Source organism: Mytilus galloprovincialis, chromosome 14, assembly GCF_965363235.1.
Source record: "Mytilus galloprovincialis chromosome 14, xbMytGall1.hap1.1, whole genome shotgun sequence".
NCBI classification, from domain to species: domain Eukaryota; kingdom Metazoa; phylum Mollusca; class Bivalvia; order Mytilida; family Mytilidae; genus Mytilus; species Mytilus galloprovincialis.
The window spans coordinates 12,879,860-12,890,757 of NC_134851.1; positions in this window are offsets into that span (position 1 = coordinate 12,879,860).

Sequence of the window (10,898 nt, forward strand, 5' to 3'; positions counted from 1 at the left end):
CTTTGATATGCCGAATCTAACTGTCATGACTGTGTATGTAGATTCTTAACTTTTGGTCCCGTTTTCAAATTGGTCTACATTAAAGTCCAAAGGGTCCAAAATTAAACTTAGTTTGATTTTGACAAAAAAATGAATCAGTTAGGTTCTTTGATATGCTGAATCTAAAAATGTACTTTGATTCTTGATTATTGGCCCAGTTTTCAAGTTGGTCCAAATCGGGGTCCAAAATTAAACTTTGTTTGATTTCATCAAAAATTGAATAAATGGGGTTCTTTGATATACCAAATCTAACTGTGTATGTAGATTCTTCATTTTTGGTCCTGTTTTCAAATTGGTCTACACTAAAGTCCAAAGGGTCCAAAATTAAACTTAGTCTGATTTTAACAAAAATTGAAATCTTGGGGTTCTTCGATATGCTGAATCCAAAAATGTACTTAGATTTTTTATTATGGGCCCAGTTTTCAAGTTGGTCCAAATCAGGATCTAAAATTATTATATTAAGTATTGTGCAATAGCAAGTCTTTTCAATTGCACAGTATTGCGCAATGGCAAGAAATATCTAATTGCACAATATTGTGAAATAGCAAATTTTTTTTTAATTAGAGTTATCTTTCTTTGTCCAGAATAGTAAGCAAGAAATATCTAATTGCAAAATATTGTGCAATAGCAAGATTTTTTTTTAATTGGAGTTATCTTTCTTTGTCCAGAATCAACTTAAATCTTTGTTATATACAATATACAATGTATATTCACTTTTTACTACCAACTGATAAATTAAAATAATCTTTACCATTCAGTGATAACAAGCAGTTTTTTTTACATCTTATTTCCTTATCTTATCTAAAATGTTTTTAGATAATGTATGTTGGACATTTGCCAGACATGACTATGATGTCATTTTCTATTTTTATTTGCCAATAACTTTATGTAAATAACTTCATTGGAAATTTGCCAATATAAAATGTTGCTGATGAAGTTTTTTTTATTGTTTTATACAATAAACAATGTATATTCACTTTTACTACCAACCAATCTTTACCATTCAGTGATAACAAGCACTTTATTTTACATTTTAATATTTTATGATGTATTTAAAAGAGTAGTTATTGTTGCAAACTCCATTAGAAATTTGAATTGATATCAGTTTTGGAAAAAGGGAAACGGGGATGTGAAAAAAGGGGGGGGGTTAAATTTTTCTCATTTCAGATTTCATAAATAAAAAGAAAATTTCTTCAAACATTTTTTTGAGAGGATTAATATTCAACAGCATAGTGAATTGCTAAAAGGCAAAAACAAACTTTTAAGTTCATTAGACCACATTCATTCTGTGTCAGAAACCTATGCTGTGTCAACTATTTAATTTTAGATTTAAAAAGTTTGAAGAAGAAATCTTTAATTGTAAAATTTGTAAAATCTTGACATTTGTTTTATGTAAAAAAAAACCATGTAATGTCAAAAATTTGATCACAATCCAAATTCAGAGCTGTATCACGCTAGAATGTTTTGTCCATACTTGCCCCAACTGTTCAGGGTTCGACCTCTGCGGTCGTATAAAGCTGCGCCCTGCGGAGCACCTGGTTTATATTGTCCCATACATGAATATATATGGTTTATGGGTGGGGATCTCGACCGTTATCAAGTTTTCAAACAGGAGGGGGTGGGAGACCCAAGTGACTTCCCCTATATTTCATTTGATTTGTTATGTTGTCCAATACATGAATATGTATGGTTGAGGGGTGGGGATCTCATCTGTTTCTAAGTTATCAAACAGGAGTGGGTAGGGTGACCCTAAGGACTCTCCCTATATTTCATTTGATTAGTTCTCATACATGAATATATATGGTTTAATTTAAAGGTGGGGATCTCGACTGTTTCCAATTTCTCAATCAGGTGACTGCAGGGACTCCCCTTTATTTCATTTAATTCAGAGTTGGGGATCCCAACTGTTTCAAAGTTCTTAAACATGAGGGGTAGGGTGACCACAGGGACTTCCCCTATATTTCATTTGATTTGTTATATAGTCTTATACATGAGCATATATCATTTATATGGTTAAGGGGTGATGATCTCGAATTTTTCCAAGTTCTCAAACAGGAGGGTGTACAGTGACCATAGGGACCCCCTTATAATTCATTTGATTTGTAATATTGTCCCATACATAAATATATATTGTTTAAGGTTGTGGATCTCAACCGTTATAAATTCTCAAACAGAAAGGGGTGTCAGAGTGGCCCAACGAACTCCACCTATATTTCATATGATTTGTTATATTGTCCCATACATGAATATATATGGTTTAGGGGTGGGGATCTTGATCATTACCAAGTTTTGGTCATTTTGGTCTCTTGTGGATAGTTGTCTCATTGGCAATCATACCACATCTTTTTTTTTATATAAGAAACTTCCAGCTATTTTAACTGACCTATCAAAATTGAGAAGAAAAAAATACCCCATGAAATTGCAGTAATATGTTTAACTTGAAAAGCATTTAACATTCATTACCAACATTCATCACTGATAAAAAAAAAATTATACTGTTACTAGGAACATATATATTGTTAGATAAACTGTTCCCAGCTGTCACATTGTATTGGATTTTGACATTAAAATTGGTGTACAAAATATTTTCTACTTTTTCTTTCTTTTACATATATCTTTTGGTTTTAAATTCTAGTGTTTATATTTATTTACCCATAGATGTATTTTGTCACCTGTCTGGATTTTTTTAGTTGATAGCCAAAACCCAGGATTACCCTTATCCGCTTCCGGAATCGGATCCGATATTGTAATCTCTCGGCAGCCATTTTGTTTTCAATGTTGTTTTTTGACAGGTAGTGAGATACGATTTTACTCGGATTTACACATTATTTATCGGCGATTTTCTGTATAAAGCTAGCGGTTGAACAAATTGAACATCGCTGTCATGAATGGTAATGATGAAAATAAGTTTGAGATCGTTTATTAGGAAACTTCGGTAAAATTGTTTGCAAAGTTATTTTTTTAATTTTCTTTCAAGGTCCGTCGAGCGTAGCTAGTAACCAAGTAGAAAGTCCGACTGCAAAAGTGGAAGGTCGCAGACCTCGGACCACCGCTAATTTGAACCCCTGCGTCCAAATTGAAAAGATACGAAAATTTTGTCTTCTATTTCAAAATTGCCGCCAACAGCGTGATCAGTTGAACTTATATTAATAGACTACTGACGTATAAATACGTAGTTGACTACGTATTGACGACAAACAATATTCCTACGACTTTTGTAATTTGGGAAATCTTAACTACTTGTCTTTAGAGATTTTCGGCGATTAAATATTTCATACATTTGTTCTTTGACATCTTAGCCAAAAGCTCAGGGGATAATAAACTACATAAGGATTCCTAATGTGCTCTACTTCCTATGTGCAACTTCAAAACTTTTGGGAAAATCGACGATCATTTAAGGTTTTTCTGGTCATATTTTTTGTAATCCAGAATGAAAAGTATGAAAAAACTGTCCAATAAGTTATAAATAATATAGTAGCCAGCTAGATGATAACAATGTCACGTATTTCAGCATTTATTGGGTAGCACACAAATCCAGGGCGCTCGCATAAGGCAGCTTAACTGCCTAAAAATCGGCGCAAATGAAAGAAAATATCGGGGCAAATGAAAGAAAAAATCGGCGCAAATGAAGTGCAGATCGGCGCAAATGCAAAACGCCGAAAAGGGGCATGGACAAATTAGATTTTTGAAAACAATTTTCACGTAACGTCAGGGGTAATACTTGTACAAGACATTAGTTAATTTTATTAACTTTACATTAAAGTAAATAAACCCAATTTAGGAGCCTGTTATTCAGTGGTTGTCGTTTGTTTTATGTGTTACATATTTGTTTTTATTTATTTATTTTCATAAATAAGGCCGTCAGTTTTCTCGTTTGAAACGTTTTACTTTGTCTTATCGGGGCCTTTTATAGCTGACTAGGCGGTATGGGCTTTGCTCATTGTTGAAAGCTGTACGGTGACCTATAATTGTTAATGTTTGTGTCATTTTGGTCTTTTGTGGAGAGTTGTCTCATTGGCAATCATACCACATCTTCTTTTTTATATTTAAATAGTCTCCCCTTAATTTTTTGTCTGTAGTGTTTTTGTTGATTGCTGTTTATCACATATTTGTTTGTTTGTAGCTCATGTATACTAGTATAAATCAAGTTGTCATCACTGTTGGGTTTCTCGTCTGAATTTTGTACATTAACTCTGTTAGATGCCTAGCTCTTTCCAAGCAGAGCCATGTCTGTACAGTGACCTATGATATAGTGACTAAAAAGAAAATCACTTGGTCTACATGGTTTATGGTTTATAGTTTAAGTTATGAAAGTCGTCTCATCAAAATTCACACCCAGTGGTGGATCCAGGGGAAGGGTTCAGGGGTTGGAATCCCCCTTCTTTTGGACGATCATGGAATGGGGACATATAGTTGGAACCCTCCTTTTTTAAATGGCTGGATTCACCCCTGATACCATATCTCCTTAGGCAAAAATAAAAATTATGTTTGTTTCCAACATGTACAATTTAGCTTACAGCTTCTTAGAAACAATTCAAACATTGATGACCTTCTGCTGTTGTCTGCTCTGTAGTCGGGTTGTTGTCTTGTTGGCACATTCCCTATTTCCATTCTCTGATTTCATTACGAAGTATCTGAGAAACAAACCTAACCATTTTAACATTGTATTAAACTGAAATAACCTAAATCACTTAAATTATCCATGAAATAAAATTAAGGTCAGGTCAACCTAACCTGATAGACAAGAAGACCTTGCAAGGTACTCATATACAATAAAATGTATCCAATTTCAAGTAATTAAATGTAACAGTATATTTTACACTCAGTCACTGAAACACACACAGCTCTTTTAGCTTTTATAAATGTAAAGCTCTATTAAAAATAGCTTACATCATCACCCAAAGACTGTAATACATATTTCTTGCATATATACAACCAACTTTCATGACTTTCATGTAAGGCGAGACAAAATAAAATGATACTTTGAAGTACATGTATTGTTTAATATGTTCGACTACTACATGTACAAGTATAAAATGCCAGTTTCAGAATGAACAGTAATTTAGAAGATTGTCAAAATACATGTAGACTACAGTATTTGAACTACAAATGTATACAGCAAGCTGTCATTTGACTCTAAGTCCAACCAACAACTGTGCCAGGGCTGTAAAGCTCGTCTAGGTTGGCGAAACTTCCATCATCATGCATATATGACACTAACCAATAGTGACGGACCGTGCCAGACCTTCATGAAAGGTCAAAAAGGTTTAACACTCCCTGGTGGTACATGAAGCCAACAGTAGCAACGCCAGCATAGAAATTCTTATTATATCCAAATTCTTATTTTAAATGAATAATTATCCAAGGTGAATTCAGATATATATGATCATGATGATGCACTTGTAGTATTGTAAGGTAATCACTGAAACTATGAATTTTCATTATTCCAATTTCCTACTTTTTTTCCTCAGAATTGTAAGTTGGCTTTTTGTTCAATTCACAATTTCCTTTTTGTCCAATCAGAACATCCCATCAACATCATGGCATAATGCTGTTAGCTTTATCAACGTTATTTCCAATTGCAATTAAAGAACCTTAGTGAGCACGCTCACATACCCCACGTCCCCAAATTGTCATTGGAGAAATTAAATAAGTATAAGAAAAAAAAATTGTATAAGAAAAAATATTGAATAATAATTTCCTGTCAATATACACATCTACATAGTATGTCCTTATTATCTACAAAATTTCATGAAATTCTGTTGTGTGTTTTCAGAGGAGTTGAGATGACAAACTGTTGCAGAAGTACATTGAAGCAAATAAGTTCAAAGGGTCGTAACTCCTAGAAATAAAATTGAATCGTAATTTCCCGTCGATATGCACAACTACATAGTATGTCCTTATTATCTGAAAAGGTTTCATGAAATTCTGTTGTGTAGTTTCAGAGGAGTTGCAATGACAAACTGTTGCAGTAGTACATTGAAGCAAATAAGTTCAAAGGGGCGTAACTCCTAGAAATAAAATTGAATCGTAATTTCCCGTCGATATGCACAACTACATAATATGTCCTTTTCATATAAAAAGATTTCGTGAAATTCTGTTGTGTGGTTCGAGAGGAGTTGCTGTGACAAACTGTTGCAGTAGTACATTAAGTAAATAAGTTCAAAGGGGCGTAACTGCTAGAAAAAAAATTGAATCGCAATTTCCCGTCGATATGCACAACTACATAGTATGTCCTTATTATCTGAAAAGGTTTCATGAAATTCTGTTGTGTGGTTTGAGAGGAGTTGCGATGACAAACTGTTGCAGTAGTACATTAAAGTAAATAAGTTCAAAGGTGCGTAACTCCTAGAAAAAAAATTGAATTGCAATTTCCCGTCGATATGCACAACTACATAGTATGTCCTTATTATCTGAAAAGGTTTCGTGAAATTCTGTTGTGTGGTTTGAGAGGAGTTGCGATGACAAACTGTTGCAGTAGTACATTAAAGTAAATAAGTTCAAAGGGGCGTAACTCCTAGAAAAAAAATTGAATCGCAATTTCCCGTCGATATGCACAACTACATAGTATGTCCTTATTATCTGAAAAGGTTTCGTGAAATTCTGTTGTGTGGTTTGAGAGGAGTTGCGATGACAAGAAACAGGACTGACGGACTGACGGACGGACGGACAGACGGACTGACGGACGGACGGGTCAAAAACATTATACCCTCCGCAACTTCGTTGCGTGGGGTATAATAAGTAACTCCACATGAATGAATCCACCGTTTCACAATTTACAGCTACAGGGACAAATGAGGTACCGTATGAGAGTAATTTGGTGACACTATATATTTCCTATGTATATATGATATATGTGCCCCTTCATATGATAATCTTGCTGGGAATCATGCTCAAACCAATGTGATATCTTATCTACAAAAATATATACATTAAGAATTAAGTATTTATAATATGTATTATATAACATGTATAAAATTAAATAAGTCAATAGCATTTATACTATTTTATATACTACTGTCAATTCAGAAATTAATGTGAGGTTTTTATTATTGCGAAAAATGCGACTGAGTTGTAAACGCAATACTTTAAACGCGCATTTTGTGATATTTTATATGAATTAAACAGGATTTTTCACAAAATCGTAAAAATTAAAATCGCATTTAAGTCTAAAATGACAAATTCGCAATAATAAATGCAAGCAATAATTTCTGAATTTACAGTAACTACATGTATTTTATTTGTCATATTTGTAGTAATAATAATTCAACAAATTCTTTTAATAATACTTTTTTTATTTCAAAATAGAATTTGTAGAATATTACTACATACATGACAAAGCAATGGTATGTATAGATTATAACATGTTATAATATATGTATATATTTAAGTTCTACAAAATTTAGAGCAAAACAAATCATTGATAACAATTCAGAGGCGGGTCCAGCCATTTTGAAAACCAGGACAAAGGGGGGTTCCAATTACATGTCCCCATTCAAATGCATTGATCCTCAAAAAGAGAAAGGGTTCCAATCCCTGGAACCCCCCTCTGGATCCGCGCCTGCAATTAAATGAAACATGCCTGGAAAATTATCTTAAATTTCTTATCACAAAAGTGTAAAAAAGTTTCGTTAAGGACGCAATGCTGTCACATCATTTGGAATCAGGGCGCAATATCAATAAACTCTTTTTTTTTTTGCCCCAGGCAATTTTGAGGTTATTGCATATGCAAACCCCAGCCTTGAAGGTATTCATAACAAGTATGTGATAAATTATAATTATTGTACATCACCCATCAGTGGCTATATAAATAGGTACATCATCAGTGTAACATACATGTGAAGATTGGTTGGTTATGAGTTATAAAAAATCCAGTGACAAATATTTCATGCAAATTTTAGGACGTGACAGTTATCAATACATTATTAAACATACAATACATATGAATATGTAGGGTTTCTCCATCAGGGGGTTAGGTCTGGTAATAGCCCCCCCCCCCCCCCCCCCCCCCACCCCCCACCTTCCACAACCAAACCATTGTGAATACACACAATGGTTTAGGCAATAAACAGGTGTTTATCCAGCCCTTTTTAAAAGGGGGGATTTAAATTTTTATGTTTATATGTACCTTTTTCAAATCATGCATTGATCTTCCAAAAAAAGGGGGGGTCCAATCACAGGAACATTTTTTTTAACAAGCCCAAATTCTTACTTTGCCTTTGAACAAGTTACTGTGTAAGAATGTTGTGTATTAGAACGTCGATTCATACCTGTATGCACACATGTAACAAATGTAAACATTTTTCCTTCAAACTCTTGGCCGGATCAATGATTATTCTCATGTCTGATATGCATGTTTTAAAAGATTATTCATTTCTACTCACCAATTGTAATTACCAGCTCAGCTTATATTGTGCTGTAGTGTCCATCTACCATGTCAACGATTTTGTGTAAAATAAATTTGCCATTTGAAGATGCCGACATGCGACAATCACGTACCACGAAAATAACCCTCTACCACTCTCCATGAAAGTTAATGATTTTGCATCGTTTTTTAAGATAGTTTTACATGTTAAGAAAATTCTATTTTTAGCATTAGTATTTTCCGAATCGTTTAAAAATAGCCTATAAATAGAATATGCATAATTCATGAATCGTGACGTAGGGCGGTCTACGGGATCCCTTCTTCCGCTTACCCGACAAGTAGGGTACGGTAACGTTAAATCGTTTACGGGCGTATTTTCCGTTTTTAATCAAGCTTGTCAGATTTGATTAATTATCGTCGGAAAATGTCCCTATTGGATATAGTAATTCAAATTAAACCAGCTTTACTATGCTGTATTTATGTAATATATATAACCTGATCTTTGAATGTACTTCAGGTACACTGGCCTTTTTCTGCTATAATATTCAAACTTTATCTTTTAACGAAGTCTTCTGGTATGTAATATTTTTTTTATAAAAGGCTCTCGAATTATAGACGATCATAGACAAATTAAAAATGAAGATGGAAAGTCAAACGCATGAGTCTGGCAAAAATGAACGGACAATGGCATGACAGTAAACGGAAAACGAGAAAAGACATAGATTCTATTTATATATATATATATATATATATATATATATATATATATATATATATATATATATATATATATATATATATATATATATATATTTTCCCTGCCTCAAATTTACTCAAATGCAATTTATAGAGCCAACACTAAAAGTTAAATGAGAATGCATTCATTTACAATATTAAAAAATGTTACATCTTAAATTTAATTAAACATAATTATTAAGATCACGCGTTTTTAAGTGTTCACGGTCGACATCCGTAATTATTTAATAAGGGTGTAAAATGATCTGTATTGCAATCACTTGTAAACCTTTAATATAAAGGTTCAGGTGCTTACATTCAATGAATAAATGTTATTTCGGCAATCTGTTGAATTTTTTTTAGTCAATTCGCGGCGGTTTGTTCAGCAGTATGACTTTGAGCTACTTTTTAAAATATACAAAACATGTTAAATAGGATGAAGTAAGAATTCAAATTGAATATTTTTTTTATTCAATTAACATGATTAAAGGGACGTGGTAGACTTTCAGTTAACATAAACCGTCTTCTTTCTAATTTTTATTTTATTTTTAAAAGGGGAGCAACCCCTGATAAACAATAGGAAAGTTTCACTCGTTTTGTGTCCAAATGATTAAAATCTGAACACGACTGGACACGGTCTGACAACATCTTGACGTTACTTTGTATCCATGGTCTGTTTTGGTCTGACATGGTCTTAACGGGTCCAAACAACCCGCTAGACGATTCAGTCTTTTCCGTCTTGACACGCCTTAACGAACTGATTTACCCGATGAGGCTATCGATCTGAACGGCGACTTAACGATCTTAAATATCGTGACGAATTTCTCTAGCGGTAAATCCAGTCAATCAAGATGTGATCAGACCAAAATGACCGTTTCAGACTGAAATCGGGCTACTAGTGGTATGTACATGCATTTATGATGACTTCGTGTTTTTAATTATTTGATCTTTAACTGATCTCGGAAATTAAAAAAAAACAATTCATTGTTGTTGCTAATCTAATTAATATATAATGAACTTTTTTAAAAATTCATTTTTCTCAATCTTTAATATTTTTTTTTTCTATTATAATTTTAACCTCAGTTGATTAACCTCACGAGTGTTATTTTCATTTTCCTTTACTAGCAAAGAACTTGGTTTTTTCTGCAATGTTATGAAGACAGGACAACATTTTTTTAAAAACCTGTATTTTTTTAATTAGATATAAGAGAAGAACTTTTTTAGTTATATTAATGTAATGAACATTACTTTTAATGGACTTAACTCTGATGAAAAAATGTATTTCATCAACATTTGTACTGTGATCATGTTCAGGTTTTATTAGTCACGACATTGCATCTTATGTTTATAAACGTAGGAAGATAACTCTGTAAATTTCTAATCTTTATTGATTCTATAAATGATTTTTTTAGAATTTTTAGTATCATGAAAAGTTTTATTATTTAAATATTTATGTTACCTAAAAGTATATATATTTTTAGGTTGAAAAGGATATAAGTGCCTCATATGTCTAAAAGGCAGGGATCTTATATGGTCTAAAAGATTTTTATATTGTATATGACGATGTATATTCGATCGTGACACTTTAATAAACTATTTACTTACTTACTAGTAATACAAGTTTTCAGGTTATATACATTTCTCATTTTAATTACATTTTGTTATTATGCACGAAGTTAGAAATGTCTATCTACCACAAAATACTTCAAATCCTTCAGGGCAAAACATATACATTTTCATCATGTATGATATATTGTCT